Raw genomic sequence first — 6,354 nt, 5'->3', positions numbered from 1 at the left:
CAGAAGAGAGCGTCGGATCTCTAGGAGCTAGAGTTACAGGCAGTCAGGAGCCTCCTGACATGGGTGCTGGGAACTGAACCCTGGTCCTCTGGAAGAGTAAGTGCTCTTAACCACCAAGCCACGTCTCCAGCCCTTTCTCCATATCACTCTGGCTTCTCTGAAACTTCATGTGGACCAGGCTGTCCCAGAACTCAATAGAAATCCATCTCTGCCTCCCAAGTGCTGTGATTAAAGGTGTGCCCTACCATGCCTAGCAGCTAGGTTCCTTTTGTCTATTCTCTTTATAAACACCATCAAGCAGCCTCGTTTATAGAAAAGGGAATGTCAGAAGATGGAGTGGTCAGTCCTCGGGTCCCGGACCACATAAACACCAGATTCTAACTGCCAGGAACTGATCGCAAACTCCTGGTCTCCCACCATGTTACCTCTCCATCCTCAGCTGACTCACTGAAACACTTGGTTTCAATCTGGGTCGTAGTAGGACAAGGGATACATGAGCATAAACAGTTTTCAGTGAGTCCATTTCTGTATCTTTATGTTCTGAAAAATTATTTCCCAAAAAATTTAATTGTGGAATTACCTCATGAGCCAGCAATTCCACTTAAAGGAATGTAACAAAAAGATTTAAAAATAGAATCTTGAGCAGATATTCACAGTAGCCTGAAAGTGGAAGCAACATGCCTATCAGTGAGTAGTAGATGGATTACAAAAAAGAAAAACAGTGGGGCAGGTGGAATGGTTTCATGAGTTCCATCTCCAGGCTCCACATGGCGGCAGAGTCTCTGGCCTCTCATGACCATAGCCCCAGCTTCTCAATAGAGCAGGCCTGGGCCTCCATCACCTGCTTTCCTGGAAGAGAAAGCGCTAGGAAAGCATCCCTCTGTCTGCCAGGTCTTCAGCGGAGTCCTAGGAACAAACGCCACATACTACCGAGTTACAGATCTATGCTGATATATAACAAACACCATGACAGCTGGAGAAAAAAAAAGGTACAAACCCAGTGGCTAAGAGTGCTTGCTGCTCTTCCAGAGAACCCAAGTTTAGTTTTCAGTCGTCAGTCAGGGGGCTCATAACCAGGGGACCTGATGATGCCTTTGTCCTCCAGGCGTCTGAACTCACACACACTACACAGTTACACTAGGGAGCCTGCATGGGACTGACCTAGGCACTACACAAATACATTACAGTTGTGTAGCTTACTCTTCTCATGGGACTCCTAACAGCGGAAACGGGCTGTCTCTGACTCTTACTGACTCTTGGGACCCTACTCACACTGGGTCCCGTGCCCAGCCATAAAACACAAGGAGGTGCTTAGTGTTACTGCAACTTGATATGCCATGTTTTATTGATACTCATGGGAGACCTGCCCTTTCTTGGATGGGAGTAGGGGAATGGGAGCAGGAGTTGGGGGGAGGCTTTGGCAGGGGTATACAATAAATAGATGAATAAAATAAAGTTACAAACAATCCATTTGGTGTATTTCAAAGGGTGTAATGTGTCTTCATTTATCAATGAAAGAAGTTAGAAATCCCCTCCCACCCCAAAGCAGCCAGTACAACCGTCCTTGGGAGTCACCAGCACTCCTGAATACAGCCCAGGAAAAAGAAGGGCAAGTGAGACAGCCTCTGTCCATCTTTATCAGCTTCATCAGAGCCTGGGGCTCCAGGAGGGTGGAGAGAAAAGGCACTTTCCAAAGGGAGTATATTTCCACACGCCTGTCTGAGAGCACCAGGTGGGGAACTCATTTGCTAAATGATCCCGGGATTGGATTGGAATGTAGCCTCCTCCCCAACAGCTGCTGAATGGTTAATGAGTTAACGGAAATAAATACACGACAACCTTAACTCCCCCACCCCTTCAAAGACCGTAGCTGTTGGAGGGGAATGCTAGGTTATCCCAGAGTCCTCTCCAAAAGTGGAACCTGGCAGCAGCTCTAGCAGTTGGAACTAACCTACTGAGCAGGCGTTATGACCAAGCCTTCGTTTTAAGCTCACAAAGTCTTTTTCTTTCAGAAGAGCCAACACTAGTACTATTAGCTTGTTTGAAAACACAGTTACTCAAAACTGACCAGTACTGGGGAGCAAAGGGAGTCTGTGTTCACAGGCCCTGCTCTCGCACACATTCATCCTTAGAACAGGAACGGGTTTTAATTGTTAACCTTTTGTCTGAGTTAAACAGTGCTTTTAGTATGACGTCACCACCAGCTGTGCAGAAAGGGCTCTGGAGGGAGGGTCACAGATACACATCTGTAGCTCTTTGCTTCTAGAGGCTTCAGGGCACACATAGGATTTGTCAGACATTTTCCAGGCTTCCCTGTCAGGCCAGAAAGGAACCACGTACTGACCGCCTTCACCTTCAGATCACTTGCCAGCTCTGCAGCGGTCCTTTCTGCTTAGTGTTGGCAAGTTTCTCAACAGTGACAAGGTCATCTGGTGATCAGTTTGAGTCCCCCCCCCCCACAAGCAAGAAAGAAGTCTTTGGATAGTTGTGAGTTTTTTTTCAAGGTATCTACTTTTTCTTTTCCTTCCAAATGAGGGCAGAGAGACCACTGGCCTGAACAGACTAGCAGTACATCTGTTTGTAGATAAATTGGTGGTCATAATATGCCCTGAAGCATCAAAAACTCAGAGGACATAGCTTTTAACCTGTGGTTACCTGGTTGTTGGAAAAATTAGATATTCTGATGGAAATGTGTTTTATGGAATAGCAGCATTGTTCTATATTCTGTGGAAATAGTTCTATGCCTATGTTTTTGTTTTGATTTGGTTTAATTGCTTTGCAATAGAATCTTACTATGTAGCCCAGGCTGGCTCTGCCTTCAAGACAATCCTCTTGCTTTGGCCTCCCAAGCTAGATTATAGGTGTGAACTACCGTGCCTAACTCTGTATCCCCTTTAAATACTTCATATTTGATATTGACTTCTGCTTCTCAGCCAGGGTGTTAGTGTCTCTGTACAGGGCATCCTCAGTTATTAGACAGGGCATGAATCTCTGGCAGTGTTTTCATGGTTCTGAAGCTGGAGATTGAACCATGTGCTTCAAACATGCCCAGCATGACTCTATCGCTGAGTCACAACCCCCTGCTAAATACATAGTTATTATGTGAGCATAGACATGTTAACTATACAGTCATATATACTATTTGAAACATAGATGCACATAGAGAATCTTGTCAAATAAGGACATTTATTATCCAAAGAAGCTGAAATGAAATATCAACAAACAAATGGAGAAATTGTGATATATTCATACACACAGCAGAAAGGAAGAAACTGCTGATTTTTGCAACAGCATGAGTGAATCTTCAAAATATGCAGAGTCAGAAGACAAACTCAAGCCAGAGCGTGTATGTGGAACTTTAGAGCATTTAGAATTACTTGCACTGAGAAGCAGATCAGCGGTTACCTGCCTTTGGGTTTGAGGTTGAGCAGGAACGGTGTGCTGGTAGAAATGGTGAAGTGAAGCTGGGTGTGGTGGAACACAGCTTGAATTCCCGCACTCGGGAGGCTAAGGCAGGTGGATCTCTGAGTTCAAGGCCACCCTGGCCTACAGAGCTAGTTCCAGAACAGCCAGGGCTACACAGAGAACCCTTGTCTAGAAAAACCAAAATAAATAAATAAGTAAAGAGACGTGTTGATTGTGTCAACACAACCTGTAGTTCTTGCCTGAAAGGAAATGGAGTGGTTGTTCTTTGAGACAAATATGCATGACTGCGGCCTGGAAACATGGATTCAAGTTGCCCCAAATAACCTGTTCCAATATGGAAGTAGTTTTGTGAGGTTTTTAATAATTATAGAACAAAAGAAAGTCATAAATCAGGGCATTTTCAAAACACATTGAGGGTGGGGGATGTAGTTCAGCTGGTAGACTGCTTCCTAGGGTTCCATCCCCAGTAACACATAAATCAAGCATGGTGGACACACTGCAATCCCAACACTTAGGATCTGGATGAAGCAGGAACATCAGAAGTTCCAGGTCATCTTTGACTACGTAGAAAGTTCAAGGGCTTGGATGATGTGAACCCTTATCTCAAAACAAATAAAATTCTGTTACATAAGGACGTCAAGCAAGTGGCTTACAACAAAGTGGGAAGATCTATGCTATGGGTCTCAGACACTATCTGTTTAGAGTTATTTATTTTCTGGATATGAGGACTGTATCTGCATGAACACCTGCACACCAGAAGAGGGCATCCATTACAGATGGCTGTGAGCTATTGTGTGGTTGCTGGGAATTGAACTCAAGAGCTCTGAAAGAGCAGCTTGTGTTCTTAACCACTGAGCCATCTCTCCAGCACCTCTGATGACATTCTTAGTTTTTTATTTTTCTTTTTAAGCTTTTACTTTTTAGGTTTTAGTTTTCTTTTCTTTTTTTTTTCAAGACAGAGTTTCTCTCTGTAGCTTTGGCTGTCCTAGAATATGCTCTGCAGATCACTGGCCTCAAACTCATAGAGATCCACCTGCCTCTGCCTCTCAAGTGTTGGGGTTAAAGGTGTGCGCCATCACTGCCCAGCTCATTCTTAGCTTTTGAGTCAGCAGAAGTTAGTGATCTGTTAGGACAATACATTCCAAAAGATAATCCTCAAGATGTCGGGTCAGACAAAAAAGTGGGCAATGAATGGCTATTCAGGGAATAAAGATAGAAGATAATTTGGCTTTGTTTCTGGATTATTCCAGCTCTCAATCTTGAAGTACTAATTAGACATCCCCACAGAGCCTTTAACATGGATGTGGCTTTTTCTAGGAACTTCAGTAGCTGTGGTTATACAGATGTGTGCATTGGTCCACACTGACAGTTGTCAGGGTTATACAGGTGTGCGCATTGGTCCACACTGACAGTTGTCAGGGTTATACAGGTGTGCGCATTGGTCCACACTGACAGTTGTCAGGGTTATACAGCTGTGTGCATTGGTCCACACTGACAGTTGTCAGGGTTATACAGATGTGCGCATTGGTCCACACTGACAGTTGTCAGGGTTATACAGGTGTGCGCATTGGTCCACACTGACAGTTGTCAGGGTTATACAGGTGTGCACACTGGTCCACACTGACAGTTGTCAGGGTTATACAGGTGTGCGCATTGGTCCACACTGACAGTTGTCAGGGTTATACAGGTGTGCGCATTGGTCCACACTGACAGTTGTCAGGGTTATACAGGTGTGCGCATTGGTCCACACTGACAGTTGTCAGGGTTATACAGGTGTGCGCATTGGTCCACACTGACAGTTGTCAGGGTTGTACAGGTGTGCGCATTGGTCACATTGACAGTTGTCAGGGTTATACAGGTGTGCGCATTGGTCACATTGACAGTTGTCAGGGTTATACAGGTGTGCACATTGGTCCACACTGAAACATGAACATTTTATCACATATAACTTGTATCTTCATATATTTGATTTAAAAACACTGATCTCAATTTTCCAAAGTAAAATCTTTCTGAAAGTCCAGTTGGCTGATGTCTTAATGTAGGGCCCAGTCATGACAAGCTCAAAAGAGGTCTGAGTTTCAGATTAGACCACCCAGGAAGGGTCATCCAAGGGAAAAGTACCTAACATTCCAAAGGAAACACCTAACCTTCCAACCATTGTAGATAGAATCACCTGGTGTCCTAGTCCAGCACACACCCATCCACTTTCACTAGGACAGTCCTAGACAAATGTCAGCCAATCAAGGGTCCTGAATCTTAGAAATCCCTCACCCCAACCTCTGCTATGATAAAACCCCAACCTCAACTGAGCTTTAGACTCTGATCATGCCAATGCATTGGACACACAGAGGGTCCAAGTTTAATTTTAAATACTCTTTGCTTTTACATATGGGACTCAGTCTCCTTGTTTGTTTTGGGGGGACTGTAAGAGCAAATAATTTTAGCCACTTTGCTGTGCACAGACTTTTATTTTCAATTCAATCTGTGAGAAAGAACTTCCACAAACCATGAGATTAGTTAATAAAGAGAGAGAGATTTATTCTACAAGGAAGTTTAATTGAAACGAAGAAATAGAGCGGGAAGCTCCCAAGAGAGGGGACTTCACCAGGGAATTTACCACTAGGTGTTCTTCATTCAACACCAGAATAACATGGACATACGCATCACCAGTAAACATCATGGGCACAGGTTTACAAATCACCAGAACAACAAGGAAATACGCATCACCAGTAAACATCACGGAAACAGACCTTACACATAACGAAACAACTTGGGAATACACATCACAGGAAATATGATGGGAACAGGCCTTACACATCAATGGAACAACATGAGAATACGTTTCACTAGTAAACATCACGGGCACAGCCTTACACATCACTGGAACAAAACATCATGAGAACAGGCCTTACACAGCACCAGAACAAC

The sequence above is a fragment of the Myodes glareolus genome, chromosome 3 (genome assembly GCF_982192425.1).
Source record: "Myodes glareolus chromosome 3, mMyoGla1.1, whole genome shotgun sequence".
NCBI lineage: Eukaryota > Metazoa > Chordata > Mammalia > Rodentia > Cricetidae > Myodes > Myodes glareolus.
This window is presented reverse-complemented; position numbering follows the sequence as displayed.